The sequence below is a fragment of the Suncus etruscus genome, chromosome X (assembly GCF_024139225.1).
Source record: "Suncus etruscus isolate mSunEtr1 chromosome X, mSunEtr1.pri.cur, whole genome shotgun sequence".
Lineage (NCBI taxonomy): Eukaryota > Metazoa > Chordata > Mammalia > Eulipotyphla > Soricidae > Suncus > Suncus etruscus.
In genome coordinates this window covers 45,915,813-45,927,936 of record NC_064868.1, presented here as the reverse complement: position 1 = coordinate 45,927,936, position 12,124 = coordinate 45,915,813, and the positions used below count along the sequence as shown (strand labels likewise).

The 12,124-nt window shown below is 30.8% G+C and overlaps 1 protein-coding gene across 1 annotated transcript in view; it reads right to left on the bottom strand.

Moving 5' to 3' along the window:
* Positions 1–12,124, bottom strand: part of MAOA (monoamine oxidase A) — an 857,322-nt gene that overhangs the window by 560,455 nt on the left and 284,743 nt on the right. The gene's annotated exons all lie outside the window — the stretch shown is intronic.

Below are 12,124 nucleotides of genomic sequence, written 5' to 3'. Positions count from 1 at the left end.
CAAAATTCTACATTTTAAATACTATTCTAAAATTCTACACTCCATTTTAAAATTCTAAATTCTAATCTTAAATTCCATATTCGGAATTCTAAATTTCTAAATTCTATCCTAAAATTCTAAATTCTATCCTAAATTTCTAAATTCCATTTTAAAATTCTAAATTCCAATTTAACATTCTAAATTCTATTATCAAATCATAAATTCCAAATTCTAAAATCTAAATTTTATTCTAAAATTCTAAACTCCATTCTAAATTCTAAATTCTAATCTCCAATAACAATTTTGGAATTCTAAAATTCTAAATTTTATCGAAAATTTTAAATTCCAATCTATAATTCTGAATTCTATTATTATATAAAATTCAAAATTCTAAATTCTTTTCTAAAATCTACACTCCATTTTAAAATTCTAAATTCTATTCTCAAATTCTATATTCTGAATTCTAAGATTCTAAATTCTATCCTAAAATTCTAAATTCCATTCTAAAATTCTAAATTACAATCTAAAATTCAAATTTTGGAATTCTAAAATTTTAAATTCTATTTTAAAATTCTATATTCCATTCTAAAATTCTAAATTCCAATCTAAAATTCTAAATTCTATTATCAATTCAAAATTCTAAATTCTATTCTAAAATTCTACACTCTATTTAAAAATTCTAAATCCTATTCTCAAATTCTAATTTCTGAATTCTAAAATTCTAAATTCTATCCTATAATTCTAAATTCCATTCTAAAATTCTAAATTCTAATCTGAAATTCCAAATTCAGAATTCTAAGAGCCTAAACTCTAAATTCTAAAATTCTAAATTTCACTCTGAAATTCTAAATTTCAATCTAAATTTCTAAATTCTATTATCAAATCAAATTTCAAAATTCTAAATACTATTCTACACTCCATTTTAAAATTCTAAATTCTATACTCAAATTCCAAATTCTGAATTCCAAAATTCTAAATTCTATCCTAAAATTCTAAATTCCAATCTAAAATTCTAAATTCTATTATCAATTCAAAATTCTAAATTTTAAGTACTATTCTAAAATTCTACACTCCATTTAAAAATTCTAAATTCTATTCTTAAATTCCAAATTCTGAAATCTTAAATTCTAAAAACTTTCCTAAAATTCTAAATACCATTCTAAAATTCTATATTCCAATCTAACGTTCTAAATTCTATTATCAAATCATGAATTTGAAATTCTAAAATATAAATTTTATTCTAAAATTCTAAACTCCATCTAAAATTCTAAATTCTAATCTCAAATTCCAAATTTGGAGTTATAAAATTCTAAGTTCTATCCTAAAATTCTAAATTCCATTCTAAAATTCGAAGTTCCAATCTAAAATTCTAAATTGTACTATCAATTCAAAATTCTAAATTTTAAATACTATTCTAATATTCTACACTTCATTTTAAAATTCTAATATCTATTCTCAATTTCCAAATTCTGAATCATAAAATTCTAAATTTTATTCTAAAATTCTAAATTCCATTCTAAAATTCTAAATTCTAATTTTAAATTCCAAATTTGTAATTCTAGAAGCCTAAACTCTAAATTCTAAAATTCTAAATTCCACTCTAAAATTCTAAATTCCAATCTAACATTCTAAATTCTATTATTAAACCATAAATTTGAAATTTTAAAATCTAAATTCTATTCTAAATTTCTAAATCCCATTCTAAATTTCTAAATTCTAATCTCAAATTCCTGATTCGGAATTCTAAAATTCTAAATTCTGTCCTCAAATTCTAAATTCCATTCTTAAATTTTAAATTCTAATATAATTCTAAATTTTATTATCAAATCATAATTTCTATATTCTATTCTAAAATTCTAAATTTCATTATCAAATCATAAATTCTAAAATTTTATTTCTGTTCTATAATTCTAAATTTTAGAATTCTATATTTCTATATTACTCAATTTTCAAAATACTAGATTCTAATCTAATATTCTAAATTCTATTCTAAAAGCCTAAACTCTAAATTCTAAAATTCTAAATTTCACTCTGAAATTCTAAATTTCAATCTAAATTTCTAAATTCTATTATCAAATCAAATTTCAAAATTCTAAATACTATTCTACACTCCATTTTAAAATTCTAAATTCTATACTCAAATTCCAAATTCTGAATTCCAAAATTCTAAATTCTATCCTAAAATTCTAAATTCCAATCTAAAATTCTAAATTCTATTATCAATTCAAAATTCTAAATTTTAAGTACTATTCTAAAATTCTACACTCCATTTAAAAATTCTAAATTCTATTCTTAAATTCCAAATTCTGAAATCTTAAATTCTAAAAACTTTCCTAAAATTCTAAATACCATTCTAAAATTCTATATTCCAATCTAACGTTCTAAATTCTATTATCAAATCATGAATTTGAAATTCTAAAATATAAATTTTATTCTAAAATTCTAAACTCCATCTAAAATTCTAAATTCTAATCTCAAATTCCAAATTTGGAGTTATAAAATTCTAAGTTCTATCCTAAAATTCTAAATTCCATTCTAAAATTCGAAGTTCCAATCTAAAATTCTAAATTGTACTATCAATTCAAAATTCTAAATTTTAAATACTATTCTAATATTCTACACTTCATTTTAAAATTCTAATATCTATTCTCAATTTCCAAATTCTGAATCATAAAATTCTAAATTTTATTCTAAAATTCTAAATTCCATTCTAAAATTCTAAATTCTAATTTTAAATTCCAAATTTGTAATTCTAGAAGCCTAAATTCTAAATTCTAAAATTCTAAATTCCACTCTAAAATTCTAAATTCCAATCTAACATTCTAAATTCTATTATTAAACCATAAATTTGAAATTTTAAAATCTAAATTCTATTCTAAATTTCTAAATCCCATTCTAAATTTCTAAATTCTAATCTCAAATTCCTGATTCGGAATTCTAAAATTCTAAATTCTGTCCTCAAATTCTAAATTCCATTCTTAAATTTTAAATTCTAATATAATTCTAAATTTTATTATCAAATCATAATTTCTATATTCTATTCTAAAATTCTAAATTTCATTATCAAATCATAAATTCTAAAATTTTATTTCTGTTCTATAATTCTAAATTTTAGAATTCTATATTTCTATATTACTCAATTTTCAAAATACTAGATTCTAATCTAATATTCTAAATTCTATTCTAAAAGCCTAAACTCTAAATTCTAAAATTCTAAATTCCACTCTAAAATTCTAAATTCCAATCTAACATTCTAAAATCTATTATCAAATCATAAATTCTAAATTCTAATATATAAATTCTATTCTAAATTTCTAAACTCCATTCTAAAATTCTAAATTCTAATCTCAAATTCCAAATTCTAAATTCTAAAATTCTAAATTCTATCAGAAAATTCTAAATTCCATTCTAAAATTCTAATGTTAATAGTTTCATTAAATGACAAATGACTAAATCTCCCATCAAAATACACAGGGTAGTGGGTTGTATTAAGAAACAAAACCAGAAATCTGCTGCCTTCATTAAACTGACTTAAAATCAGTATAAACACTGGCTCTGAGTAAAGATGAAAAGCAATTATATAAGGCACTGTGGAAAATGTGGACAGCCATACTCTTATCAAACAAAACTGCATTCAACTTCAAGAAATTACTAAGAGATAAATATAGTCACTGATTTTTGATCAGGGGAACAATGAACAATATCTTGATCAATATCTATGCACCAAATGTAGACCCAGCAAAATATGTAAGGAATTTGCTCACAAACTAAGAAAAACATATGGTCAGAAATGTGAGACTTGTGGGAGATTTCAACACCACATTATTGCCAATATACAGGTTCACTAGGCAGAAAACTGAATAAAACATAAGAGGTCTAAATGAGAAGCTACAAGAATTAGAACTAATGGAAGTGTACAGGGTGTTTTATCCTCAAAATACAAAATACACATTCTTCTCAAGTTCAACTTTCTCCAGGATAGACCACATTCTAGGACACAAGTCTAACCCACATAAACTTACAAATATAAGTATTATACCAACCAGCCTATTAGACCACAATGCCACAGATCAAAATTGACTGTAAAAAGAAGATGTAGAGGAAATATAACACCTGGATACTAAACAACATTCTGCTCAACAACAGGTAGATCAAAGAGGATATAAAATAAGAAATAAAAAGATTTCTTAAAATCAGTGATAAGGAAGAAACAAATTTCCAAACTCTATGGAACACAGAAAAAGCAGTAATTTGGGGAAAACTCATAGCAATACAAGCCTATATATGGAAAGAAGAAAATCACAAAATCAACAACCTAAAGGAGACAACTTAAACATCTGGAAAACTAACAGCAAAGGAATGTAACAGAATTAGAAGAAAAGTAATAAAAATAGAGCATAAATCAACCATATAGAAACAAAGGAAACAATATAAAGAATTAATGAGGCAAAGAGCTTTTTTCCAAAATAGTATACAAGATAGAAAAAACACTGCAAGATGCATAGAAAAAGGAGAAAATAATAAAATAGAACCAGAAATTAAAGGGGAGAGATACAACAGAACCCCCAAATATCCAGGACATTATGAGAGCTCATTACAAACAACTGTACTGAGTTAAGCTAGAGAATCTAAAAGAAATGGACAAATTTCTAGAAAAATATCATCTCCCAATACTTAATGCAAAGGAAGTGGAAAACTTAAACAGACCAATCACAAGTAAGAAAATTGAAGCAGTAATTAGGAAAATTTGCAAAAACAAAAGTCCAGGACTAAATGGATTCACAGGTGAATTTTATCAAACATTCAGTGAATAGTCACTGCCATTGATACTTAGACCCTTCCAAAATTTTGAAAAGATGCAAACACTTCCTAATACCTACTATGAACTAAAATCATATACATTCCCACAACTGATAAAAGATACCACCAGAAAAGAAAATGCAGACCAATCTCATTAATGAACATGGACGCAAAAATCCTTAACCAAATCTTTGCAAACCAAATCCAACAAAATAACAAAAATATTATGCATTATGATCAAGGGGGCTTCATCCCAGGGATGCAATGATGGTTTAATATATACATATTGATCAACATCATACATCACATTAATAAAAGTAAAGATAAAAACCTACTGATCATATCAATTGATGCAAAAAATAGCCTTTTTAATATTTTTTGTGACCAGTGTGAATTATGTCTTTCACAGTTATATTTAAGGTACTTAGTGACAGTGAATTAAGACCATTCCCACCACATGTGTTGTCTTTCCTCCACCCCTTTCCCACCATTCATACCATATCTATCCCCTTTTACCCCTGGATTACTAGTGTAACTGCCCCCCTTTGTGTATAGTTTTTTGTAGATTGGATATCTTCATTCAGTTGCCATTGACTTTGGGTTTTGTATTTAGATCTGATTATTTTTTATTTTTACTCAATGTTCATGTGACTAATTGCTCCTGGCACCATACACTTTTCCCTCAATGTATAAGGCAGAACAAGATAATTCAAGTTATGTGGTTCCATTGGGAAAAGAGCAAGCTGGGAAATGTCTATGTAGAAGATATAAATATCAATTTAAAAGAATAAAAAAGAAAAATACCAAATCAAAACAAGCCATGACAAAAACCACCACATTAAAAAAAAACACAACAAAACAAAAACAAGAAAAAAGGGGGCTGGTGTGGCAAGATTGTGTGTCTGTGTGTGTGTTGCAGACACAGTAAGTATTGAGAAAATTAGAAAGGAAATTCCTTAGCCTAAGAGACACAGGGTTTCTCCACTCTTAAACACACTGTCATGGGAACAACTACAAGCTCCAGACATGCTTATTATCGAATGCTAAGGTCTTTTATAGTGCCAGGAAATGTTCTGCTATGGTGTGGTTGTCAAAAATCAGTCCTCTGTAATTAGAGATCTTGGTATTTGCACAGAGTATTGGATGAAGTCTAGTATAGAGTCTTTATTATGGTTCCAGAAGTTCTACTCAGACGCAGTTGTCAAAGTCAGACCTCTGAAATTGGTTTTTGTACAAATCATAGGCCAAAGTCTAAGCTAGGGTCTTTCTTTTTGGTCCCAGAAAAAGTTCTTCTCAATCGTTGTCAAAGTCAGTTTTCTTTAATTAGTGATCTTGTTTTTTCCACAGGTCAAAGGATGGAGTGTCTTCTGATTTTAATTGATCATTAGGTGATGAGGTGGGGCAACCCACTCTTATATCAAGTTGTTGCTGTTTTCTTGTTGTCAAATGTTGTATCAACCTGGTGCAAGTTGGTGCCAGAGCTGTATTAGTTACTCTCCGGGGAAAAGTTTGTTTCTTGGTGTTATTACAGGGAACTATGTCGGTTCTAAAGTGGGATCTGGGGTTTGGGTTTGATGGCCACTGTCTGATTATATGGAGTATAATTTGAGTCCCCTTGACAAATTTTTAGAGTGAGTGGTGACCCTGTATTATAAAATGTATGGATTCTTATCCCTAGTAGATAAAAACTTGTTTCTATACATAATATTACCCCTTTATTAATACATCCATTCAAAAAGGAACAGTTCCATATTATATTGCTGTTATATTTTGGGAATAAAAATGACAGTATAAAATCTATGTGCCCTGGTTTTGACCTGAGCTTTTATCACAAGCAAGAAATTTTGTTCTAGAATTTTATACCAAGAGAACCAAAACAAGCAAAAAGAAGTGTTCATCATTGTCTCTAAGTACTTTCTTGAGGTTGTATACTGTTTGGTCTAATATATGTATTGCTGTCACAAATTTTTTATTTATAATAGCTTGTATAACTATTTCCATCACTTTACTCTGAGCCTGTGTCTATCCTATTTTTTTACTTTAATTGCTTATTTAAGCACTGTGGTTAAAAATATTCATTGTTGGTTTTAAGTCACACAATGTTTTTCATAAGTTAACACTTCCCTTCACTATCACTGATGTCTCCCTTTTCACTCCTTACTTCACCCAAACATTGCTCTAGCAGGGCATGCCAATTGATTTTCTCTCTTATTTTTTTTTTTTTTTGGTTTTTGGGCCACACCCTGTGACGCTCAGGGGTTACTCCTGGCTATGTGCTCAGAAGTTGCTCCTGGCTTCTTGGGGGACCATATGGGACGCCGGGGGATCGAACCGCGGTCTGTCCTAGGCTAGCGCAGGCAAGTCAGGCACCTTACCTCCAGCGCCACCGCCCGGCCCCTTCTCTCTTATTTTTGACTCAGTTGTTTACACTATTTTATTGGAGGGATAACTTGCCTTCCCTGTTAGTTTCTCTTCTTTCAGTTTCGAGTTCTTGTAAAGTATTTTAGTTCCATCTATTTTTGTCCTAGTAGACCATTCTCTAAATAAACCAACCATTCTTTGTGGCAGAATTTTTACACTAACCTCCTGACCTTTGTCTCTATTGTCTCTGGGTATTATTACCATACTATCTCTTGTTTTTTTATGTCCCACAAATGAGTGATATTATTCTATGTCTATCCCTTTTCCTCTGACTCATTTTACTCAGCATAATAATCTCCATGTCCATCCATATATAAGAAAATTTCATGACTTCGTTTTTCCCAGCAGCTGCATAGTATTATATGGGGTAAATGTACAAGTTTCTGTAGTCACTCTTTTAATTTCAGGAACCTGAAATAATTCTAGATTTTGGATATTGTAAATAGTGCTGCATTGAACAAAGGAGTGCAAAAGTCATTTTTGTATTATCATTATGTGTTTCTGTGGTATAATCCTAAAAGTAGTATTGTTGAGTCATATGGAAGTTAAACTTCTAGCTTTTTGAAAAATGTACATATTGGTTTCCTAAAAGACTGGACCAGCCTGCTTTCCCATCAGCAGTAAATGAGAGATAGTTTCTCTCTGCATTCACAACAGCATTGATTGGTTTTTGTTTTGGTTTGTTTTGATATGTGCTTGTCTCTTTTGTGTGAGCTATCACATATTTGCTTTAATTTGCAACTCTCTGATGATTAGTGTTGATTAATAAATTTCCATGTGCCTTTTGACCATATCTAATTCTTCTTTGAGAAAATGTCTGTTCAGTTTTCTTCCTATTATAGGATGGGCTTAGATGCTTTTTTCTTGCAAAGTTCAGTTAGAGACATTTGGATATTGGATAGTAATTTCTTATCAAATGGGTACTGTGTGAGTAGCTTCTCTAATTCTGTGGGTAACCTTTGTATACTAGTTACTATGTCCTTTGAGTTAGAAATTCTGGTGAGTTTGATATATTTCCATTTGTTTATCTGCTTCCACTTGCTTGCCCAGTGTTGTTTCATCCTTGAAGTTGCCTTTAGTTTTCATGTCATGGAGGGTTCTGCCTGTTTTCCTCTTGTGAACCTTATGGTTTAAGGTCTGATATCAAGGTCTTTAATTCATTTAGATTTAACCTTAGTGTATGATGATGAGTAGAGGTCTGTGTTCATTTTTTCCATGTAGTTGACCATTTTTCCTAATACTATTTGTTAAAGAAGCTTTCCTTGCTTCACTTTGTATTTTTGCACATTTGTCAAAGATTAATTGATTGTAAATCTAGAGATCAGTCTTAGAATATTCAAGTCTATTCCACTGATCTGAGTGTCTGTTATTTTTTCAATACCAGACTTTTTCAATGACTACTGTTTTATACTACATTTTAAAGTTGGGAAAATTGATTATTCCCATATATTTGTGAATAACTCTTTAGCTATTTGGGGTTAATTATTAACCCATAAAAATCAGGATTGGCTGATCTACTCTTTGAAAAATGTTGTGGTAAATTTTATAAGAATTGCCTTTAATAAGTGCAATGGTTTAGAATATATTGATATTTAATTATGCTAATCCTCTCAATCCATGTGCAGGGTATAATATCTCCATCTCCTTGTATCCCCTTTTATTACTTGAAGCAGGATTTTGTAGTTTTATATCACCTCTATAGTTTAGTTGATTCCAAGGTATCTGATTTTCTGAGGCACAATCAGGAATAGTATTGGTTTAATATATTTTTCTTCTCTTTCATTATTTGTGTATGGGAAAGCCATGAATGTTTCTGAATTAACTTTGTAGCCTACCATTTTACTGTACAATATATTGTGTCTAGAAAATTTTTTGTGGAGCCTCTAGGTGCCAGTGAAACCCAGAGTATGAAAACTAGGATCTGGCAAGATGCAAGTCTGGAAGCAAATGTTGATGTCGGAAATAATCCACAGAGAAAAAAGGTACAAGAACAAGTTCAAGAAATCAGTACTCAAAAGTAGGGTTGGCCAATGTAAAGGTCAAATAAAAATGATTAACTGAAAGATGTCCTTGAGCCTCTCATCCTTTGTAGGAGTGTCCTGTTAGAAGGAGGTCTGTCTGTCCCATCCCTCTTCAGGGTTGAGAAAGACTGTGTTTTACAGAATTCTACTAGAAAATGAGAGGAGAGACCAGAATGTGGCCAGTTTGTGCAGATCCTGTGCCTGTTCTGGTAGATCGTCGATTCCTGGTGTAGCTGCGGAGAACTGTGCTGGACCTAAGGTTCAGGAGTAAATGGTTGATGTCAAGTCAAGTCACCGAGGCAAATATTCAGAGTGGGAGGCTGCCTGTATCAAGAAATTATTGAGTCCTCATCCATAGTGGATACTTACTCCTCTTAGTTTCTAACATTTTCTGATTTTAATGCAGCTATGCAAAAGAAATGGTGCCATAGGATACTATTGCAGCCTCAGGGGAAGATAATAAACCAGCTATTTCTATCCTGGTTCTATCAAAAGCACAAAGACTTCATCGGTACTATCTCTATTTTCTTCTAATAATTTCTACTAGGAAATCTAAATAAAAAGAGAAGCATAGTACACCATCGAGCATATGCTTATTAAAGAGATACACATTAGAAGTGTACAAAGAGGTTATTCATATCCCCTAAGTATTTTGAGATAGTCTGAGTAGAGTAGATAAATTCTGGATCCCAACTGCAGTCTACAACACAGTTTTGTGGAGTCTGGAAAATGGCTCACAGCATGCACAGATCAGAGAAGATCTTAGTGCTGAGAATAACTCAATAGGGGGAAACCAGTTCTGAGCAAGTCTATGTTGAAATAAAGTGGTAGAAATTGACCACTGAGAACACATCAGCAACAGCAGTGTGCCTGGCTTCTTTGAGGATGAATTGTACTTCAAAGACTTGTGTGACGCCAACAGCAGCAGCAGCCAGAGTGATGACATAGAGCAGAAGACCTTCATGTAGGATGAGCCACTGAAGAGTATTATGAACAGTTCACACCCCAATAATGTACTTGTGTCCCACTTTCCATGCATTAGGTGGTCTGCAGCAAATACAGCTGGGCTGTTTTATATAGATTCTACAAACTTATACAGAAGTGGTACCATAACCAACATGCAACCAGCATTGATATTATATTCTTCCCAGGAAACAGAAATAGCCATATACAAGAATGAAGGGCTAAGTACAATATAAACAGACATTATGTATAATACAGATAAACATTAAGCATAGAGATGGTAACCACACACACACACACTCACACATGTTTAATCCATAGAAAAATTGACCCAGGTAGAATGGATCAATATGTTTCAAAATATAAATCCGCATGCCAAGTGAAAAAATTTTCTACTTCTTTGCAGTAATTAACATAGATGGAGGGGAACTTTGCTGAAAAATGCTTACTTTTTTAGAACACTCAGGGAAAATTTCTAAAATAATCATAATAGTTAAGACTAGAATACTAAGTGATATGGTGATAAACACTGTAAAAAAGTTCATGGGCACTCAGATGCCTTATCCAAGGATCTCTGTGGAAAGAGACATTAGAAGACATAATCAGATAAAATAAAATTAAAAATGAAGTATTTAAATATGTGTTAAGACATCACAGTGAGTACTGTATTAGACCAACAGAAAAAATCACTGTAATGTGAAATTAGGGTATACAAAGTGTATCTCCAAGGATTGCTGTTAAAAGAAGCATTAAAATTATTATAAACATAATACAATATAAAATAAAACACAGAGTAATTCTAATAATCATCAATATAGTGGGAGTCCGCATTCAGCAGCAGTTTTTCTTTTGGTATAAACGTTAGAACTTTATTATTGACATCGCTAAGGAACATTCAGTTAAATATCTACTAATTTAAACAGGTATATTTATAGCAACAAGTTTCTTTAAAATATAAAAAGAATGTAGGCAGCTGGATATTTTACAGAAGAATTAGTTCTGAAATTGCTTGATCATCAAATGTAAACACATGTTTTATTGGCATATTTTTACAATAGGCTGTGCAATGACCCTTTTTCCATTTCACCATAATAGTTCAATATAGAACTTATTTTTTCTGTTCTTAGAGTTTTTAGTGTACTATGATAGAACAATGTTGTGTATGTAAATATTTTAGGGGATTAGTATGTTACTGACCCTAACCTGATTGATGATTGTGCCCTACCCTAGGGTGTGACCTGGCATTCTGTCCCCACCCTAGGGAAGTACCTGATTCTGCTTCCACCATTAGTTGGTATCTGATCCCACCATTGGGTGGTACCTGATTCTGGGGGATAAAAACAAGGGTCTGTGGAAGGCAGGGGGCTTTTTTGCTGGAACTGAGGCTGAGTCTTTGGACTTCAGTCTTGTCCACTGACTAAAGCTAATATTTCCACAAGCCTGACTGTCTGCGAGCTGTTTATCCGCTGTTTCACCTCAGAACCGTCAGCTAGACAGGGTGGCAGATGCGTGCTCTGAGCAGGAAGAGAAAGGCCTCATCCTCCATCCCTCCATCAGTCAACTTCTTCAGGGGCTGACTTGCAACAGAACAAGGTTTTCTGAAGAAAACTCTATATAAGTCTGTAGTTTTTTCATCTTGCCATAATAGAAGAAGCGTTTTGAATCCATTGAGAGCACAGGTTGTAGTGTCCAAATTTCTCTCCATTTTTAAGGAATTCTGTGTGTGTCTCAGTGACTGCAATAAACCATATTATTGTCTTGTAATTCTTCGTTTTAAAAATCATGTTAAGGCAATCTTATAATCTTCATTTATCTGTAGATGTCAAAGGCAATAATAAGAAATGAGAAAATATCTCTGATGTTTGAGATTCCTGATGGCAGGTGAGGTATTGAATTGTAGATTTAAGATGGCCTTGAAAAAGTGTAGCAATAATAGACTT